The sequence below is a fragment of the Bos mutus genome, chromosome 20 (assembly GCF_027580195.1).
Source record: "Bos mutus isolate GX-2022 chromosome 20, NWIPB_WYAK_1.1, whole genome shotgun sequence".
Lineage (NCBI taxonomy): Eukaryota > Metazoa > Chordata > Mammalia > Artiodactyla > Bovidae > Bos > Bos mutus.
In genome coordinates, this window is record NC_091636.1 from 16,157,682 (window position 1) to 16,179,326 (window position 21,645).

Consider the following 21,645-nt stretch of genomic DNA (forward strand, 5'->3'; position numbering starts at 1 on the left):
AAATGCTCAATAAATAATTTTGCCAAATCGTCCTTTTAAACTACCATCTTTGGCTCAATGAGTCACCCTCTGGCATATTACCTTAATTTTCCAACACTTCTCTCTCCTTCCTCTCCAGACACACTCTCTAAATTCAGAAACATTTATCACTATACAGTTTAATAGAAGAAAAAATTAGATACAATCTAAATGTTCTTCTATAAGGTACTGGTTACATAAGGTAAATTCTTCCAAAGGATTATTATACAATTCTTAAGTTAGCACTAAGTGCAACTGACAAAGAAAGATGACCATATATTACTAAGTTGAAAAAACAAGTTGCAGAATAATGTGTATAGACCAATTTTATTAAAATATATATGGATATGATACATACATGAATAAGAAAAAATCTACAAGGATCATAACTGTTGACAAAATCTTCATTCTGGAGGTACAGTAGGATCTTCTCATTTATATATACTTTTTCAAAACAAACAACTTTTTACTAAAGTATAGATGATTTACAATGTTGTGTTAGTTTCAGGTATACAGCAAGGTGATTCAGTTATACATACGTGTATACCTGTTCTTTTTCAGATTATTTTCCATCATAGGTTATTATAAGATATTGAATATAGTTCCTTGTACCATGTAGTAGGTCCTTATTGCTTATATGTTTTATATATAATAGGGTGTATATGTTAATTCCAAACTCCTAATTTATCTATCCCCTGTCCTTTCCCCTTGGTAACCACGTTTGTTTTCTATAAGTAGGACTGAGATTCTTAGTTTAGAGACACCCCTGACTCTCCTAGAGCTTTGTCACCTGGGCTACGGGGGACTGACTGTGCACCCTCTGACAGAGCATATACCTTTTGCATGTATGTAGAAATGTGCTTTTTTCCCCCGGGGCTGGTGTGCATTATCATCATTAGGTTCTCACAATGATCCTTGACCTAAGATACACTGAACCATCTATGCAGAAGACGGATGCTTAGGAAGTCCTCCATGAACGTCTTTTATCTCCATTAGGTTTTTAAAATTTTTTAATGTTTTATTGAAGTATCATTGATTTTCAGTTTTTTTAAGTTTTTGGTACATAGCAAAGTGATTCAGTTGGTATGTATATGTATTTTTGGATTTTTTTCCATTATAGTTTATTATGCAGGACACTCAGCTTTGATCCCTGGGTGGAGAAGATCCCCTGGAGGAGGAAACGGCAACTGGCTCCATATTCCTGCCTGGAGAATCCCATGGACAGAGGAGCCTGATGGGCTACAACAAAGAGTCGGACACGACTGAGTGACTGAACACAAGATATTGAACATAGTTTTCTGTGTTATATAGTAGGAGATGGTTGTTCAATTTATATACTTTTGTATTGTTTGATTTTAGAATAAACTTGTATCGTTTTCATAATTAAAAAGGAAGATAAGGGTGAAAATATAAAAGATGCTCTGATAACATAAACTATTACCATATTAATTCCTATGATTTTTTGTTTTAAAAGCTGGTTAGTTTGAGCATAGCTTCTAGTCTTAGCAAAGTTGAAGTGATCTAGTACTCTTGCCTGGAGAATCCCAGGGACAGAGGAGCCTGGGAGGCTGCTGTCCATGGGGTCGCACAGAGTCAGACACGACTGAATTGACTTAGCAGTATTACTTAATTCTGAAACTTAAATGAGAAATCTTTAGTTTTACTTCCAGATCTGTTTGACTGACTTTTGACCAGGCCATTTAGCCTCCAGTCTGTATCCCTATATGCTTATTAGGCAATTAGACTTAGTGTTACAAGTGGCATTAACACATTTAGAATTATTTGCTGGGGTGGGGTGGGGGGGGGCAGTGTTGCCACTCATTTTTACTGGGAAGCTATTGATTCAATAAACCTTCTAAAGTACATGATGGATTTCCTTTCACTGAATGAATATTCAGAGCCAAAAGAGGATGGAGCTACCCCAAGATGAACTTGGAAACCTAAGAGGAAAAAACCAGGGAAATTTCATCATGGAGAATATTCCTAAGCAGTTTCCCACATATTGATTGTACCTAGAGTCAAGAGGTAGCAGAATAGCCCAGATCTTGACTCAGTTTCTCTAAAGTCACTCAGTCAGTAACAAGGTGCAGGGGATGGTGGCTATTGTACCACCAGGACTCCTCATGTTTCATTTTCAGAGATCACAGAGGAACATATTGAAATAGATTCTAAGACTTTTAAAAACTCTACAAAGCGTTTTCTTCACTTTATCATCAGTGATTTACATGCATTTACATGTTATAGCTTTAAATTATAGATACCATGCAAGAAGAGTCTGTGTTTTGAAAGTCACATATTGGAGAGAACATTTAAAAATTTTCTTGACAATTGTGCCCAAGCTAATGGTGTTCCTCCATATCTCCTAGAACAAAGAGAGGAACACAGATGTGGAAGTGCCAATTAGCAAAACTGGGCCACCCATAACTGGAGCCCAGAGAATATTTGTCAATTTACATATATGCTTTGAGTAAGGAGTAAGTGGTCAGTTCTCCAGCAATTAGTTCTATGCTCAGACAGTAAAGAATCTGCCTGCAATGCAGGAGACCTGGGTTCGATCCCTGGGTCAGGAAGATCCCCTGGAGAAGGAAATGGCTTCCCATACCAGTATTCTTGCCTGGAGAGTTCCATGGACAGAGGAGCCTGGCAGGCTACAGTCCATGGAATAGCAAAGGGTTGGACATGACTGAGTGACTAACACTGTCACAACTGAAAAACTCATCAAAAGGAGAAAATACATGGTAAATTTAAATTTATAATCATGAATTGAGTGAAACTTAATAGGAGCAGGGACCTTTTCTAGGGAAAGGTAGGTTAGAAAAGTGGCTCAAAAATAATGACCATCCTTATTGTGTTAAAATAAACAGATCATAAAACTAGATATCAAATGTTATGCTAATCCTGAAAATGAACCGTAGACAAAAGGAAGAATTTTTGAAATGTGGGAAGTTTTGAACATATGGAATAAAAAAGGGATATAAAGGTTAGCTTTACATATATGATGATACAAAGACATACTAAGAACAAATCCTTGAAAGGAATACATTAATAAAACTTAAGAACCATTATTTCTGGGTCATGGACTACAGGTAATTTTTATTTCTTTATACTCTTCTGTATCTGTCAAATGTTCTGCATGTACAACTTTTGTACTTAAAAATTGTTATTGGTGGTGGTTTAGATGTTATGTCGTGTCTGACTCTAGTGACCCCATGGACTGTAGCCTGCAAGGCTCCTCTGTCCATGGGATTCTCCAGGAAAGAATACTGGAGTGGGTTATCATTTCCTTCTCCAGAGGATGTTCCCAACGCAAGGACTGAATCTGGGTCTCCTGCATTGCAGGCAGATTCTTTACCAACTTAGCTACAAGGGAAGCCCACAAGTATAATAGTATGTGGCAAAAACAAAGAATAAGGCGGGGAAGCCATGCAGTTAACAAATATTTATGCTGTGGCCAAAACTATACTAGTTGCTATGAATAAATATGAAAAACATAATTGCTGCTTTCAGGGACCTTTGAGTTCTGTGGTAGAGACAAGTAAGGAAATCAGCAACTGTAATTATATGTAGAGGGATGATAAGGAAGTTCCTAGACACTTTCCAGGATCAAGATAGAGGTAAAAATGGGTAATCATAGATATGAACACAGGATTGCATAATGGGAACACAGAAAAGGAACACTGGATATAGTTTGGAAAGATTCAAGGTTTCCTGCAGAAATATTTTGCTTCCCAACTGCTTTAGATTTTTGGCAATTAAGTTTTAAACATCAAATTATTATAAAATAGTATATTCAAATAGCACAAAAGTGAATAAAACAAAAAAATCTTGATCTGATGAATAGTAAAGTTATTCTTTCATTATTGCTATATACATACTTTAAAAAAGATTCTGATGCTATATATATATATATATATAGTTTTGTCACATACTTTTACCTCTTGACATATTGAATATCTTTGCATATATTGGCCTACCTTATTCTTAGCAGCTGTTTTCTACTATATGTATGCACATTAATTTTTTAACCAGTACTTGGCTGGTAGGGTCTTCCCAGGTGGCACAGTAGTAAAGAATCCTTCTGCCAGTGCAGGAGATGCAAGAGAGGCAGGTTCATTCCCGAGTTGGGAAGATACCATGAAGTAGGAAATGGCAACCCGCTCCAATATTCTTGACTAGAAAATCCCATGAACAAAGGAGCCTGGTAGGCTACAGTCCCTGGGGTCGCAAAGAGTTGGACACCACTGAGCGTGCACTCACACACACATTTGGTTGGCAGACATTTAGGTTTTCTGGTTTTCACTATTACATATAAGTTGGAATGAATACCTTCATTTACACATCATGTATACTTGAGCTAACATTATTTTGAAGCAAGTTACTTAATCTCTTTATGACTAATATTTATAAAATCACTGAAAGAGTTGTCAAATTTATCACTATTTCTTATATAAAGTGAAGCGTGTGTGCATGCTCAGTTGTGTCCCAACTCTTTGCGATGCCATGGACTGTATCCCGGCAGGCTCCTCTGTCCATGGAATTTTCCAGGGAAGAGTATTAGAATGGGTTAACATTTCCTACTCCAGGGTAATCTTCCCTACCCAAGGATCGAACCTGCATCACTTTAATCTCCTGCATAGGCAGGCAGATTCTTTACCACTGAGTTACCTGGGAAGCCCTTATTTCTTATACGGGGATTGGTTAAAAAAGAATTTTTCAAACTATTATAATGCTATGCTAACTAATAAATTAAAATAATCTATTATGTGATAAATCCTTTGTTTACATTTCACTAAATGAATAAAATAATGGAAACCATATTACTGGTTGAAGACAGATTCTTGTATTTTTTTTAGTTAGCTTGTTTTTTAATGACTGGAAAAGTAACACAGGCCCTTAACAAGTATAAAGATTCTCTACCTGGAAATAAACATTGGTAACATTTTGATATCTATTCAGTCAGACAATCTTTTGACGTAAAGTTTTTCTAGGTGACAGAAAATGGACAGTCCTGTCACTGATTTACTTTTCAGTAATGTCTGCTGTGAACATCTTTTAATGTTATCATTTTTTACAAAAAGTGTATCATCATTTTAAATGGCTTTTGTAATTATAAGCAATTTATCAATGGATATCTTTATAAGTTGTTGGACACCTTTCCTTTTACTAATAAAAATTCTCAGATGTAGAAAGGCTGTTGATACACAAATGCCTATTCCTTATACCTTCATCTAGTTTTTATTCTTTTTAAATCTTTGCCAGTCTGCTAGGTGAAATGTAGTACAGTAGGTCACTATTAGTATTTTTTCATTTTTTCTGATTTTTAGTGAGGTAGAACATCTTTTCATATAATTACTGACACACGACTGGCTTCTTCATGTACTTTGACCTTTTTAAAAGAGTATGGTTGCCTGTTCCTTAATAATTTGTAAGAGCTCTTAATGTATTTATTATGTAAATTAAACATTATTAGATATTTCGAATAGTAACCAACTGTATATAATTAAATATTAACACTTTCATCATCCATGTTACAACTGTTTCTCCATTCACTATTGGGTTTTCAGCTTTATATCTTTTGCCATATGAAAGGTACAATTCGTGTTTTCAAAGCATCAATATTTTCCTTTGTTGAATTGACACCATGCTTAGAAACAGAAGCAGCAGCAGGTCTTGTCCCAATACGTAAGTTATTTCTATGGAAGCAATGTGGTGTGGTGTAAAGAACGTGAATTAAGACCCAAACACATTTGAGTTCAAGTCTGGTACAGCCAAGTGGTGGCACCCACATTCTATGTTGTGTAACCTGAACCAGTTTCCTCATCTGCAAAAAGAGGAAAACAACACCACTTCAGAGACTAGAGTAAGAATTAAGTACTTGGCACAGACAAGGAATCCAGCAAGTGTTAATTCTCATTTCTTTGCACTCAGCGAGGCATTATTAATTGCCAAGTGTTCACGAAAACGAAAAGACTGGGAGGTGTAATTTTTGGTGAGTTTATATTCAAACATTCTTTCAGGTAGCTTTTAGAAGCATTTCATTAAACTACAAACCCCATAATGCACATAAAAGAACCGTAAAGTTTCCGTGTATGAAATCTTCATGGCTTGGAGGAGGGCGAAGAGCCAAGGATTTTTTCTTCTCTGGTTTTTCCCTCGTTAAGACACCCTTTCCCCACATACTTCCTAAAGAAATACGGTTACTTTTCTTACTTCGCGATACCCCTTGAAAGGCTGATTTCACAGGTTTCAACGTGAGTCTTCAGTTTCAAGGCAAAAAGGTATCGCGATTAGAAAACGGTGACGCCCACAAAATTCATTATACCGAATCTTACGAGCTGTGAGGGACCGAGACACTGCTGAAATAATCCTACCCTGCTGTAGATTTAATAAAGAGAAAAACGATAATTAACACGGTCATATCCAGTAGCCACTTTTATCCCTGAGAATCTGGGCTTCGTTCCCAACCAGCGAGTCTCGTCTCCTCAGTCACTGGCTTCGCGTATATTATTTATGCCCGACACTCTCGTATTTGCATACGACAGTGAATCCACTGCTTCACGGCGCCGGATTAGTCCTGCGCCAACTCCGCCGGCGCTCCGCCCGCGCAAGGCTGTGTACCGCCGAGCATGTGATCTCTCAGCCTCGCAGGCCTGAGAGAGGTATCCGGCGCCTCGCGCGCGCCGCGGCTCCTCAGAACATCCAGCCAGGGTAGACGCCGCGGCGCGAGCCACTCGAGCCGGCGCGGCCGCCTCCCGAATCGGCGTTCCCCTCTCGCCCTCCCGCAGCCCCACCATCCCAGGCTCCCCGGCGGCCGCGGACCCGGGGAAGGGCGGGAGGAGGGGCTCCTCAGGGAGCAGCGGGGAATTCCCCCTTCCACCGAACGTTCCCGATTGTTCACCATCCTCACGTCAGCAGCAGGGGGTAATCCCCGACTCCAGCTGCTCCTGACGTCACCGCGCGGAGCCACCGCCCCCCGCGCGCCCCTGCCTCCGGGACCTCCTCGAAGCCCCTCCCCTAAGCATAACCACGCCCTCTTCCCCTCCCCCAGGCGCTCGACGTAGCGGGCGGGGCTTCTTTGGCCGAGGCGTGAGCGGTTGCTTAGGCCAGAAGGTTCTCTGGTGGAGACGCTCCTCCTGCTGCCCCGCCCAGTAGGTTTGTTCGCACCGCTTCTTCCACACCCTATCTCCCTCCTCCTTCTCCTCGCCCCGCCTTTCCCCTCCCTTATCCTCAGCCCTTTTAGTTTCTTCCCCGCCTCGCCACCGTCCACGATCTCGCGAGACTTGGCCCAGAACATTGCGGATCGGGTCGGCGCCATTTTGGGACTGAGACTGGTTGTGGGGAGGGAAAAGCGGCAAAAGGGGATTATTCAAAGTACCGAAAACCTCCTCCCGGGATCGAGCGCAGCGGCACCCCTAGGCCAGGGGCACCTCTGGTGTGGCAGAAGGTAATAGCGTTCTCTGCGCTCGGGGCCAGGGTCTAGGGATGGGAGGGGGTACCCGTGTCGGCGTTGAGGTTTGAGGGGTCGGGAGCGGCGTTGGCGGCGTGAGGTGTGAAGCTGCCCGAGGACGGGGGGAGGGTGGCGGGAGAGCGAGGACAGAGAGGGAAGGACGGCGCGGCGAGGCCCCTCTAGGTATTGGCTTGGTCCGGGTGGAGCGGAGGTGGCGGTTGTGGGAGGGGGTGGGTGGCTTAGCCCGGGCGGCTTGAGGGTGGGGGGTGTTGTTTGGCGGAGGCTGGGAATGGGTCCGACGCCTTTCGTGCTCGGTCTTCCTCCCTCCGGCCTCTCGCAGGCGCCCGCCTCCTTTTGCACCGCTGCCGCTGTCGGAGGGTTGAGAGAGTCGAGGCCGAGTTGTGGCCTTTGGTGATTTCTCAGCGCACCCGCTCAGTCCGCCTCTCCAGGTCCTTGGCTGTGGACCGAGGCGAGCGCAGCCTTGCCCCTCTGAGTCCTGTAGGGTCTGAGGGGACTCGGTCTGGTTGGGGAGAAAAGCACTCTTAACGTGGTATACGAGAAGGGCTCAGTACCTTCCACCCCCTCAGTGTTGAGAGAAACCTGTTTTCTTAATTCAAGGAAATGGGAACCCTCACATCTCGTGGCTGCCGGGTAAGTCTCACCCTCGGGCGAATTTAAGGAATGTTCTTGTCCCACTTCTCGGCCACTTACCTTCCTACTCTGAATGGGGGAAATGTGCCCCTTTCCTCTGGACATTCTGGTTTGGAGGGAGCGTCTTTCTCTTTATATTCCTCATTCGCTAAGTTGCATTTAGTAATGCTCGGTAGCAGCACACCTGTCTTTGCGTTTTCTTTTGGTAGATTTGAATAGAAAATACGGAAGATCTCTTAGAAGATTGTTTGCTCGTTTGTAACATTTACTCAAAGTATAGGAAGGTTTGCTTATATAATCCCTCTACCTTATATCCGCACACCCTTCCCAGTTGGAATCAGCACTTGTCTTCCATAATACCGTTTCCCACCGTTTTTTCTCCCCCTCAACATATTTTGAAGTCCTTTTCATACAGTAGACCTTTTTTGGGTGCGAAAGTGCATTTCTCTCCAGAGGTTGACTGTTGAGGATGGGGATTGATTTTTAGTTCAAAATTAAAATTCAGTGTGTAATTTAAATTTTTTTTTATAACTTTTACAGGTGATTGAATTACTCAGATATGAAGATCATCTTCTAGGTTTTGTGTAAAAGGCCCCGGATATTTCAAGTGGCCATTTTGGAATTACAATGTTTTTGGATAATTTTACCCCAGAAGTTTATTAAAATTGGCAAGAATCATCTCTGAAGTGAATTGATAGTAGTGAACAGTTCTGCAAGCTACTTAAAAAGAGATCCAGGCATTTCTTCAGTATTTTGGTTCAAACGGATTATATAACTGGTTTAAAGTGTTTTCAGCTGGTGGTATTTTTGCCTTCCCCCCAACCCCTCCCCTGTTGTTGTTCTTCAGCCAAAACTGTAAGATATGTTTGATTTGTGTACTGAGTAGTTTCGGCAGTTTCAAATTACTGTTTAAATATTGCTGAAGTTTCATGGCAGTTTATTTTTACCTTTATTAAAAGTTTTAGGAATTTTTGACCTCAGCCCTTTTCATGTCACAATGGGACCGCTTTTCTAAATGAAGACATTGAATGAATACAGAGTTTTTTTGCTTTTATCTTTTATTTACGTGGAAATTTAAGATGTGGCAGTTTCCCAGCAGCATGGTAGTATTGAGATAGCTGTGTGTCTCTTGTTTATGCTGATGTTTAGGAATGCTCTTCAGATGTGAAATTTTCTTTTTGTTTTTTCTTTTTGACTCATAAATTGGATTATTTCATCTGGAGTGGATAAGTACAACAGTGACAAGTACATGGAATAATAAAGAAGACTTTAAAATCTTAAAATCCAAGGAACTTGGCTAATTCTGGCGATAGCCATATGAAAACTTTAAAACAGAAGTATGGGTAGCTGACTGAAGTAACTCTATGTCAAATAGCCATAGGTTAAGTGTCTTCAAAGAACTTGGATATTATTTCAGAGGATACAGAATAAAAAAACAAACTGGAAAACATAAAGATTACAGAGACAAATCCAACACCTTCCTGTGCAGTCCTGTTGGAATTTGTAAGTACTATATGGTGAGCAAATCAGATGTTCATTTGTAAACTGTAATGAGTCAACTTTATCCTGTGTTATTCTTTGGAAGCCTTTCAGTTTCTTGCAGTACGATTCCTTGGCTTCAATTTCCTGGGCAGTCTGAAAAGAACTGTTAAGTAAATTGAAATGCAGAAAGAATTGTTAAGAATATTTCAGATGAAACTGTTCACATTTGAAGTTTTTGTACTTCTGAAGTAGACAAATCCATATGGTCAGTATGGCTTTATGGATTAATAGAAAGGTAGGAAAAAAATCAACAGTCATTTTACTTCCTAAATATGAGTGTAGATTACATTCTGAATGCAGTTTAGTGTTCCAGTGTAGAATTAGGTAGTTGTTTAAACAAATTACAGGGCTTGACTTTTAATCTGGTCTTTCATGAAGTAAATTGTTTTAAGGGATAACAATTCCTATCCATTACAGAAATTTTTTGAAACACATTTTGAAGTGGCTTTGTATTTCAGATTGTTCCTTAAGTTCCAAAAAGTTTCAAAAAGTCATTACTAGGAACAGAAACTGAGAGGAAGAGAAGGTACACTAAGAACCTTTAACTTTAAAAAAAAAAAAAAGAGTATACATTCTCTGCCTCCAGAAGGTAATGTTGCCTTAAGTTATAAACAAATCTTGGTTAAAAAAAAAAGCTGTGAATATTAATTGCTGTAATAAAAATCCTTTGACAAGAGTATCTTTTAATTGTTTATTTGAGGATTGACTGGTATTATGATTTGTTACTGCATTTAATTTTTTTTAGTGAGTCATAGGCATTCAGTAGAAGTGTTTGTTTTTAAAAAATTGACTAAATTTATTTTTGAAGCAGTTTATATTAACAGACGAATGTAGCTAAAGTTAAGGTTATTTTTTTTTCACTTAATTATCTCTCTGAAATTAAAAAATACCATAATATTTGCACACTTTGCCAGGATAGCCTAATAACTGGTCATTTGGCTCATTTATTGTCTTGTTGTTGTTATGCTGTTGAATCCTGTTAGCTCCCTTAAAGCAGGAGAGGTAGGAGAGTCCAAAAGATGGTAGGTATTTAGATATACGTGGTATTTTATTTTCTGATACAAAATTGAGATTAGAGTTAAATAAATCTGTCAGAAAAGAATAGGATATTTCTTGTGTTCTTTGTCAGAGCTTTGTGTAGTACTTCTAATTGAGTTTCCACTTTGGTTTATATAAACCTGTGATGAGAACAACCCCCCTTCTGCCCTTTTCTTTGCTTCGGAGAGCCTGTATTTTATATATTCCTCAAACTTAGTGGGTTTTCAAGTTACTTATCTAAGAACATACATTTTGAATGTGATTAGGAATTTGAACTGGAAGTGAATGGCCCTTTTTTTTTTATAGAAAAGAACCACAGAAGATTTACTGTTTGTGATTATTTTTCTTTAAATTTCTCCTGTTGCTCCAAGCAGTAGTATCAGGATAAAGATGACTCTAGTGACCAGGATTTTTAACAATTAACTTTAATCCTTGAATAGTAACATTTGCTTACAGTAGTTGTTCAAGGGCAGCTTTATTCGACTTGAGTGTTTTCATAAATATTTCATTATTTTCTTGGCATTGAAATATACAGTACCAGAGTAATTGAAATAATGGCTGGGTTCTCACCCCTCACCCTAAGTACCTCTATCTCCCTTTCTCCCATTTTTTCCCCTACCTCTGTGCCTGAACAATATATAGGTCTAAAATAACAATTACAATGATTAACATTTATAGATGATGATTGTGTGATACATAGTAGTGTATCGTAGAGAAAACTATTAGTTGTATAGGTGAGAAATTAAAAGTTTTAGAGAGACTGAGACTGGTGTAGGAGTCTTGACCAAGTCTCCAAGCTGGACTAGAGAGACCCAAACTTAATCACTAGCCATGTTTAATACTGTCTTCATGTGGATTTTATGTTTATTAATTCAGTTTGAACATTATCACTGATGTTTTTTTCTTCTCATTTACTGCTTTTCTTTGGTAAATAATGATTACTGGTGGAGCTTGGAGACCAGCTAAAAGAAGAAAAACCACTGTTTTACTATTTGTTAGTAGCTATTTGAGTGCTAACTTTGTTTAGCTAAAAATTAAAATATGGTTTCAGATTATGAAATGTGAACAGAAGAGAGAAGAAAATAAAATTCAACAAGGGAAGGGAATAAGGATGGGAACCTTTAATCTGAAAGTAAAATTACAAGTGAGGATAGAACCTAAACAGGCCAGATTATCTAATTGTCTTTAACTCAACCACTTTTTAATAAACGGGTTTAGATAACAATTTAGATCCAGTTAGGGGTAGTGATGTAGGAAAAGGGTAGTTTTGGGGAATTAGGAGATTTTTGATCTAGGATTTGGAATATTAGAAAAGGGTCTTTGTGACCTTGCGTATTTACTTAAGGGCTTCCCAGGTGGTGCTAGTGGTAAAGAACCTGCCTGTCAGTTCAGGAGACCTAAGAGATGGGAGTTCGATCCCTAGGCAGGAAAGATTCCCTAGAGGAGGGTGTGACGATCCATTCCAGTGTTCTTGCCTGGAGAATCCCATGGAACAGAGGAGCCTGGTGGGTTGCAAAGTAGTCCTTTGGGTTGCAAAAAAAAATAGTCCTTTGGGTTGCAAAGAGTCAGACATGACTGAAGCGACTTAGCATGCACGCACATATTTACTTAATCTCTTGGCTTTACTTTTTTCATAAAAATGATGGAAATAATGTATGTGAAGGCTTTTTTGTTAATTGTGAGGTGTAATTAATATACAGGTAAAGTTTTATTTGTAACATAAAATTCTGTTTAATATATTTTACATGTTAAACTAGTATTATGGGCTCTGAAATTATTTCTGTCTCTTGTTTCTGTTAACAGTATTACCCGCATCCTAGTCACGCTTTCCTCATTTCCAGTTTAATCTGTCGTCCTAGCTTGATCTTTGACTAAGGAAATACCCTACTTTAGTTGAGTTTGTGTGTGTGCGCTTCGTCGCTCAGTTGTGTCCGACTGTTTTCAACCCCATGGACTGTAGCCCACAAGGCTCCTTTGTCCATGGGGATTATCCAGGCAAGAATACTGGAGTGGGTTGCCATGCCCTCTTCCAGAGAATCTTCCCAACCCAGGGGTCGAATCCAGATCTCCCCCATTGCAGGCAGATTCTTTACGGTCTGAGCCACCAAGGAGGTCCTTAGTTGAGTTTACAAAGTCTTTTCCTGTGGCCAGAGAAATCTGCCTAAATTACAGTTCTTGGTTTTGTTACTTTAGCAGCCTTTCAGCTAATGTTTTTGGAATATTTCGGAAAGAGCAAGTTGCAAAGAGATTATCTTATGTCCTCTCCTCTTTTAATGTTTCATGTGTGAGAGGCTCCTAACATGAATTCTTTTTTGGCTATGTGGATGGGAGACTGATTTGAGAAGTCTTTGAAATAGATGTATTTGAAGGTGCTTCCATGTATTTTTTGGGAGAGCAGTTTCAACAGCAGGATCATGAGACACAAAATGTTATAATTACTGATAAGACCTTTTATGATTGGATCTCCTTTTCAGTTTTACCTGCCTGCTTTTCCCCTTTTTGTTAGCTGTCCCACCCAGCAGAATACTTAAAGCTTATGTGCTGTATCTCTTAAAGTAATTGCTGTTTTCTGTGTCTTTTTATATAAGAGATCATACTCAGTTTCTTTAAAAAGTTTTTATTTATTTATTTTTGGCTGTGCTGGTTTTAGTTGCTGTGTGCAGATTTTTTCTAGCTGTGTTGCTTGGACTCCAGAGCACTGGAGTAGCTGCGCTCCTGCTGTGAGGCATGTGGGATCCTCCCAGGCCAGGCCAACCCATGTCCCGTGCATTGGCAGGTGGACTCCCAACCACTGGACCACCAGGGAAGCCCCAGTTTCTTTAGTCATCTTTCTGTTCACAACTTGGGCAGTGCAGTGTTTTCATCTTCATTTCCTACCTGTTAATTCAGTTTCCAGGTTATGTATTTTTAAAATCATATTTAGAAGTTGTTCCATACTTGTTTTTTTTTTTAAGCAAGATCTTAAAAATTCTAGTTAAATGGATTGTTTTGGTTGTACCTTGCAGATGCCTTTAGAAAATTATTTAACTGAAACATTGTCATTTTTTTGGTCTCTACGTATGTATGTATACTAGTAAAAACAGGTTAGCTTTCAGTGAACATAAATAACACAGTTGACTCTTGAATGACACGGGGATTATAGGCACCTGGATGGCATCACTGACTCGATGGACGTGAGTCTGAATGAACTCCAGGAGTTGGTGATGGACAGGGAGGCCTGGCGTGCTGCGATTCACGGGATCGCAGAGTCAGACACGACTGAGCGACTGATCTGATCTGATCTTTGAATTGGAAGATTTGCATATAGTAGGCCAGACGTCTATATCTGACGTTTCTTGATATCTGCAGTTTTGCATGCACAAATTGAACCAGTTTTGGATAGTGTAGTAGTCTAATATTTAATATTGATAAAAATCCACATGTAAGGTGGCCTGCACAGTTCTAATGACTATGTTTAAGGGTCAACTGTATGTTCTTGTTTTTTTCTTTCTAATGTCAAAACTTTTTTTTTTTTTTTTTTTGCTTAAAACTGTATTCTTTAAACAGGGGAGTTAAAAGAATACTATTGCACGTGGATTTTCTGTGGGTCAGAAATTTGATCGCAGTTTAGCTGAGTGGTTCTGGCTTCTTCTGTGTCTTGCATAAAAATCTCAAAGGTTGCTGTCATTTGGAGGCTTGACTGGTGCCTAGAGGATCTCCTTCTAAAAAGGTGTTCCTCTTTGGGCTAGCAGGTTGCTGCTGGCTGGTGTCTAGAGCACTCAATTTCCTTAGCATATGTAGATCTTTAGCTGTTTCCATGGCAGCTGCATTTCCAGAGGAAGTCATCTGAGAAGAAAGGTAGGTAGAAGTGTGCAGTGCCTTTTATGACCTAGTCTCAGAAGTCACTTCTGCCACATTCTTTGCATTAGAAGCAGCCTATTAAGTCTAGCCCACAGTCAAGGAGTGAGAAATTAGGTTCCACCTTGTGTCAAAAGATTTTGTGGACATAGTTAAAAAAAACTAGGGGGTAATTCTTTACAACCTGTTGTTGTCAATATGGGGGCTTCCCAGGAGGCTCAGTGGTAAAGAAATCTGCCTGCCAATGCAAGAGGCAGGGGTGCGTTGGTTGATCCCTGGGTTGGAAACATTTCCCCTGGAGTAGGAAATGGCAGTCCACTCCAGCATTCTTGCCTGGAAAATTCCATGAACCCGAGAAGTCTGCAGTCCATGGGATTGCAAAGAGTTGGATACTACTGAGTGACCGAGGATACCCACATGTTGTCAATATAATTAGCTAAAGTCTTCACCCCCACAAATAGGTTGTTTTAAGTTTAGAGAAGAAAATAGATTCTAAATTTGTATCAGTTTAGCAGGTATAAGTCTTTTCTGCCTTTTGAGCCACTGTATGAGATAGAGAAGTAAAATCTTCGGCCCCCTTTGCACTAATCTCCCAATCTGTGTAATGAGGAACTGTTCTATCATGGTAAACATAAAATTTACCATTTTAGTCATTTTTGAGTGTACACTTCAGTGACCTTGAGTACCTTCACATTGTGCAATTATCACCATCCATCTCCAGAACGTTGTTTTATCTTAAATTGAAACGCTACCCATTAACTGTCCATTTTCCCTTCTCCCAAGCCCCTGGCAAGCACTGTTGTATTTTCTATGAGTTTGACTACTCTGGGTACCTCTTACCTATTGATACTGTACTCTTTGAAACACTTCTTAAATATTTTGAAGGATATCTTCAAGGAAATCAGGTATGTTTATAATAAAATAGACTTTTGGGTTCTAATTAATTTGTGGCAAAATATGCATAACATGAAGTTCAGCATTTCAGTTATTTTTAAGTGTATCGTTGTGTGGCATTTAGGTACATTCATGTTGTTACGCAGTCATTACCAGCACTCACCTCCGGAGCTCTTTTCATTTTGTAAAACTGAACCTCTGTACCCATTAAACCATAACTATTCCTTGCTCCTCCCAATCCTTGGAAATCACCACTCTCCTTATGTCTCTATGAACTTAACTACTTTAGGTACCTCATATAAGTGGAATCATGCAAATTTGTCCTTTAGTTACTGGTTTATTTCCTTTGAATGTCTTTGAGGTTCATCTGTGTTGTACGATGGGTCGATCAGAATACCCTTTTTTTTAAGACAAAATAATCCATTATATGTGTACGTACCACATTTTGTTTATTCATTATCCGTTAATGGACACTTGGGTTGTTTCCACCTTTTGACTGTAGTAAATGCTGCTGTGAACATGGGAGTACAAATATTTGTCTGCATCTTTGCTTTCGATTCTTTTGGATAGATACCCAGAAGTGGAACTGCTGATCATACAGTAATTCTATTTTTAATTGAGGAACCACCATATTGTTTTCCATAGAGGCTGCACCGTTTCTTATTTCTACCAGCAATGCACAGGGGTCCCAATTTCCTCAAATTTTTCTCAGCATTTGTTGTTTTCTGTGTATTGTGTTCTAATGGTTGTGAAGTGATATTGTTATGGTTTTGGCTTGGATTTCCCTAATGATTAGTAATGTGATAAGTGATGTCTGGTGTGCTTATTGGTCATTTGTGTCCTTTAGAGCGATACCTATTCAAGCCTTTGGCCCATTTTTAAACCAGATTGTTGTTGAGTTATAGAAGTTCTTTATTCTTGATATCAACATCTACCATAATGGGTGGGTTAATCCATGTTAATGCTTACCGTGTTTCAAGCAGTATTCAAAGCTTCTTAACTATATAAACTAATTTGATCCTCATAGGTGCAGCTTGTGGAAAGGTTCTATTCTCATTTTATAGGTAAGAAAATGAAGTCAGAGGTTTTAAATTGCTTATTAAGGATACACAGCCTATAAGTGGGATTTCTGAATCTGTACATTCTGCATCCAGAACCTAGAACTCCCAACCATTATGGTTCATAATTTTAGGATGACAGTAGGAAGAAAGTAAAATTCTATTCTATTTCAGGAATTTAGAAACTTTATTCTTAAGCAGCAACTAAATTTTATTTTCCTTAATGTGATACAGTTGTGACTTGTTAATAAAATGCTCACATAAGTTCTTTTTCAGGAATATTTTCCTTTAGAATCACCTCATTACTAATGTTTATATAGCAGTTTAATTTAGAAAGTGTTTTCCCCAATTATCATGTAAAATAAATGTTATTTCCGTTCAGTGGTTTAAGAAAGTCAGTCTGAAATTAAATAATTTATGCAAGCTTCTCACTAAGTGAGGGAACCATAATTTGGATTATTTGCATTGTTCTGTTACAATCAGCTTCCTTAGCAGTCTAAGGTTCTAAGTAGTAGGTCTTATTCTATCCAACAGAACTTTGTGAAAAGGTGTAAGATTCTGTGTCTCTTCTTTCAGTATAATAATCACTAGCTATGTGTCATTGGAGAAGGAAATGGCAACCCACTCCAGTAATCCTTGTTTGGAAAATTGAATGGACAGAGGAGCCTGGTGGGCTGCAGTCCATGGGGTTGCAAAGGGTTGGGCACGACTGAGCGACCAACACTTCAAGACTTCATATGTCATTATGGAGATTTGAAATGCATCTAGTGCAGATGTGGATTTGAATTTTAAGATTTGTTTAATTTTTGTTTAAATTTAAATTACAGCCTATGGCCACTAGCTGCCATATTGGACAGCACAGCTCTAGAGCAGTGGTACAGAATTCTGTCAGATTCCTAACCGTTTGTGACAAATACTTTTTAAAGTGCTCCTGAAATAAAATAGCCTATGCATATAGTAATATCACAATGTTATACAGCTGTAATAAGAAAATAGACATTTATGATAATGTATTTGAATGTATAATAGCATAAGTATGATCAGATACCCTCCTCTCTGCCCCCTAATTTCCAGACCATACTCTACAGGTTATTTGCCCTTCTTAAAAAGAAGCAGATGATCTAATAAATACTCTTGTCCTTTAAGGAAGAAAAGTTCCTCAAGTTGATTAATTTTTCCTTTAATAGTATTTACTGCTAGGGTAGTTGAATGGGTAGTTAGCCAACATTAAAGCTATCATACAGTGTAGTAACATGATAAGCATCTTTTAATGTGCTTTGGTGAAGTGTCTATTCAAGTCTTTGATCCATTAAAAGATTATCTTGTTTCATTGTTAGAATTCTTTGTTTTGGCTATAAGTGTATTAGATAATGTATTTTGCAAATTTCTCCCATCTATGGTTTGTCTTCATTTTCTTAACTATGCTTTGGAGATCAAACATTTTAAAACTTGTAGTAAAACTGGTTATGTTTCTTTCATGATTTGTGCTTTTTGTGTCATAAGAAATTTGTACTTAACCCGAATTCATAGGATTTTCTCCTTTTTAGCTTTCTTCTGAAAGTTCTGTAGTTTATATTTTTAGGTCTGTGATCCATTTGGAGTGAATTTTTTTTTTTTTTTACTTGTGAAAGGGTTGAGGTTCATTTCTTTCTTTTTTAAATATAGATGTCCTACTCTCCTGTTTGTTGAAAAGACTTTGTTTCCCATGAATGATGTTGAAATCCCTCTGTTGAATGTCAGTTGACTTTATACATGTGGAACTATTGTGGCTTCTCTGATATATGTCAGTTCCACAAAGCAGTAGTTGATAAATACAAATGGTAGCTTTTGACTTTTTGCTTTATTTTAAAACCTGATTGACATCTTTTATAGGAAATTTGGATTAAAAGGGGAAATTGTTTTTGTGGGGATATGAAATATGACCTGTTGTAAAATAATACCATCTTGAATTCATGGAGCAATTGTCTTTTGAATAGCTTGTGATGTTAGATATTATCTAATTTATACGTAAGCGTACTTGAAAAATAAATGACAACATTTTCATGTGGCAAATGAGAAAGTAAGATACAAGCATATCATCTTATTTATGGTAAAATATTGACTCAACAGTGGATCTGGGATTTTTATTTGAGTGTTAGTCTGTGCTAGAGATGTTTATTGCCTGGTAGATGTTTGTCTGTTATGTGCCTGTACTTTGATTGGTGCTGGGCATTTAGTAGCAAACAAGGTGATAATATAAGATTCCTAAACTCATGTAGTTTGTCTTCTCTGAAGTTCTGTGAATATAGAGTAAACACAGTCCTTAAATTTGAATGCTGATTTCATATCATCTAGTAAATAATAACTGTTTAATGTTGGCCAGGCCAGCCTTTTTAAGACTTTATTTTCTGCTCAGGTAAAACTAGTTTTTTTTTTCCTGTTTCACAAAGTTATCATTACAATCAAGTGAGATAATGAATGTTAAATGCTTTGAAATTGTAAAATGATGGCAACATAGTATTGTTATGGCTGGGCCATATAGATAGTAGTATTTGAGGATCATGTGATCAGCCAGGAGGGAGATTGTAGATAAGGGAAAGTAGGGAACTGAGCAGAAACCAGGTATATTTAGATTGCATTTATGACCTGTTTAAAATTGTTGAGCCATAGTCGTTTCACTCTTCTGAGGTAATTGCTTAACTTGCAATATGGTACCATAATTTTAAATGGCATCTTTATGCAAAAGATCTCAAATTTAAATCTCCAGTCCAGGCCTCCTCCCCATATTCTACGCTTGTAATTTAACCAACCTTGACCTCTTTAACATATCCAAAACTGAACTTGTCTTTGAGTCTTTCCCAGCCCCTTTGTCCCTGCTTCCATTGCTCAATAAATGGATACAGTATCCGCCTATTCAGACTAAATAATCAAGTCTTATGTTTGATTTATTTCCCTCCCATCTAGTCAATTGACTAGATGGGAGGAAGTCTCTTTGCTCTCCCAAATATATCCATTTCTGCTCCACTGTCACTGGGCTTGTTACAAGCCTTGATTTTCTCTTACTTGAACTGCTTGTTGTAGCCTCGTAACTTTGTGTCATTCTTGCATTCTTATAGTTCATTATTCCCAGAGGATGGTCTTTTCATCGGACCTAAGAATAACACGCAGAGGATATAGCCTACAAGCAACTTCATTGTCCCTTCTTTTTCTCTGCAACATTGGTCACTGTCATCCTAGACCATTGACTTCCGGCATTTTCTTCCTTAAATACACCAGGCATTTTCCTTCCTGTCTTTGGGCCTTTATGCTCTGCCTCTTTTTCCTTTTTTTAGCTGAGTTTTGACTCATATGTTATGTTCTGAATGACTGTCTCTAATCATTCTGTGTGAAGTGGGCAACCCCCTTCCTATAACCTTTGATTTCTCTTGTTACTGTATTACGTTCAGATCAGTCTCTTAATTATCTCCTCTCACCTATCTTTATTGCATAAACTTCTGAGGAGAGGTACCTTGTCTCGTTTGTTTATTGTTATATGCTCCGTGCGTTAATGTAGAGCAAAGACATCTTAGATAATGTAATCCATTCCCCACCTACGTTACCACCCTCAGTATTTTATTGTAGAACTTCTATTTAACTGCCTGGGGGCTAGGTAAAATTTGTTAGGGGATTATTTACAGGTGAATTTCTTTGTTGTCTGACCATTTAGAAGTGGTTTTATCTGCCTGAGAGTAAGTGTTAGTTGCTTAGTGGTGTCTGACTCTGTAACCCTATGGACTATATATAGCCTGCCAGGCTACTCTGTCCCTGGAATTCTCCAGGCAGGAATACCGGAGTGGGTTGCCATTTCGTTCTCCAGGGGATCTTCTGAACTGATGAGTCAAACCCAGGTCTCCTGCATTGCAGGCAGATTCTTTATGGTCTGAGCCACCAGCAAAGTTCTTAATGTGCCTGCTGCTGCTACTGCTGCTAAGTCACTTCGGTCGTGTCCGACTCTGTGCGACCCCATAGACAGTAGCCCACCAGGCTCCGCCGTCCCTGGGATTCTCCAGGCAAGAACACTGGAGTGGCTTGCCATTTCCTTCTCCAATGCATGAAAGGGAAAAGTGAAAATGAAGTCGCTCAGTCGTGTCCGACCCTCAGCAACCCCATGGACTGCAGCCTTCCAGGCTCCTCCGTCCATGGGATTTTCCAGGCAAGAGTACTGGAGTGGGGTGCCATTGCCTTCTCTGCTTTATCTGCCTAGACTTAAATAATTGTTACATGAACTTCTAGTCTGCTTGCTAGATTCAAGGCTAACTTTGGGTTTGCTGTAACCTTTCTGAAGGGACTGCTTGATAAAGACTTCTTTTTATTATAATCCTGGCCTTTTAAAAAAATTTCCATAGTTTTGAAATGTTCAGTCAGAGGGGTTGAAATCTAGTGGAATTGGCCTCTCAGGCTTAAGGAGATAGAACACTTTACATTTCAAGAAGTGACCTTGAAATACGTGGGTAGCCAATTTTGGGCTCATTTTCAGAAATCAGAAAGGCCATGACAATTCATTTATATTAACTGATGTCTTTATTTAAGGAAGAAACATAATCCTTTTACGTTTCGTCCTCAGAGATGGCAAATGCAGATTTATGTCCATAGAGCTTTAATTATTTTTAGTATTGCAGATTTTCTCAGTTTGGTTTTGGCTTTGAATCTTTTAGATCCCTTCCAAGGGGGCTTATTTAATAAAACTCTGGTAGGATGGTAGACTTAAGGCTGCTGTAGCAGATGTCATTAGGTGAGTAATGAAATCATTGCTTCATGAACACTAGCTAGGTTGAAAACTACTTGATTATCAAGATGTCTTAAGGACTTTTCCTATGCAAGCTTAGTTGCCTTAGGGTTTTTTTTTAACTCATAGTTTAGATCTTTCACATTATGTACTCTTTGATCTACATTTAAAATGAGTTCCTTTTATAGGCACTTTGTGGAAATGGAGAAAAGTGAGTAAAAATGTTTTCACCTTAGTACTTTAAATTAGGGCCTTCCAAGGATTGAATCTGATGAGAAAATGAGTCTTATTTGAAGATAAAGTTGGCTAGGTTAGTGGAAAGCAAGTTGTGACTGTTGTAGAAGTTTAGACTATTTGTCTTCTTTTTGCCACCTAAAAGACTTTTTGTCTGGGAGATTGAGATCTGTATTTTCTAT

The 21,645-nt window shown here is 38.7% G+C and overlaps 1 protein-coding gene across 4 annotated transcripts in view; it reads left to right on the forward strand.

Annotated features, from left to right (window-relative positions):
• The first annotated feature begins 7,239 nt into the window (after positions 1-7,239).
• Positions 7,240-21,645, forward strand: part of GPBP1 (GC-rich promoter binding protein 1) — a 66,892-nt gene continuing 52,486 nt past the window's right edge. Inside the window, exons 1-3 of one of the 4 annotated variants that reach the window (XM_070357502.1) lie at positions 7,243-7,462; positions 8,084-8,116; positions 8,657-9,619. The gene's annotated coding sequence lies outside the window, so the exon portion shown is untranslated. Of the gene's footprint in view, positions 7,463-8,083; positions 8,117-8,656; positions 9,634-21,645 lie in introns of all 4 variants that reach the window. The other 3 variants (XM_070357503.1, XM_070357501.1, XM_005897461.3) reach the window with 3 other exon arrangements.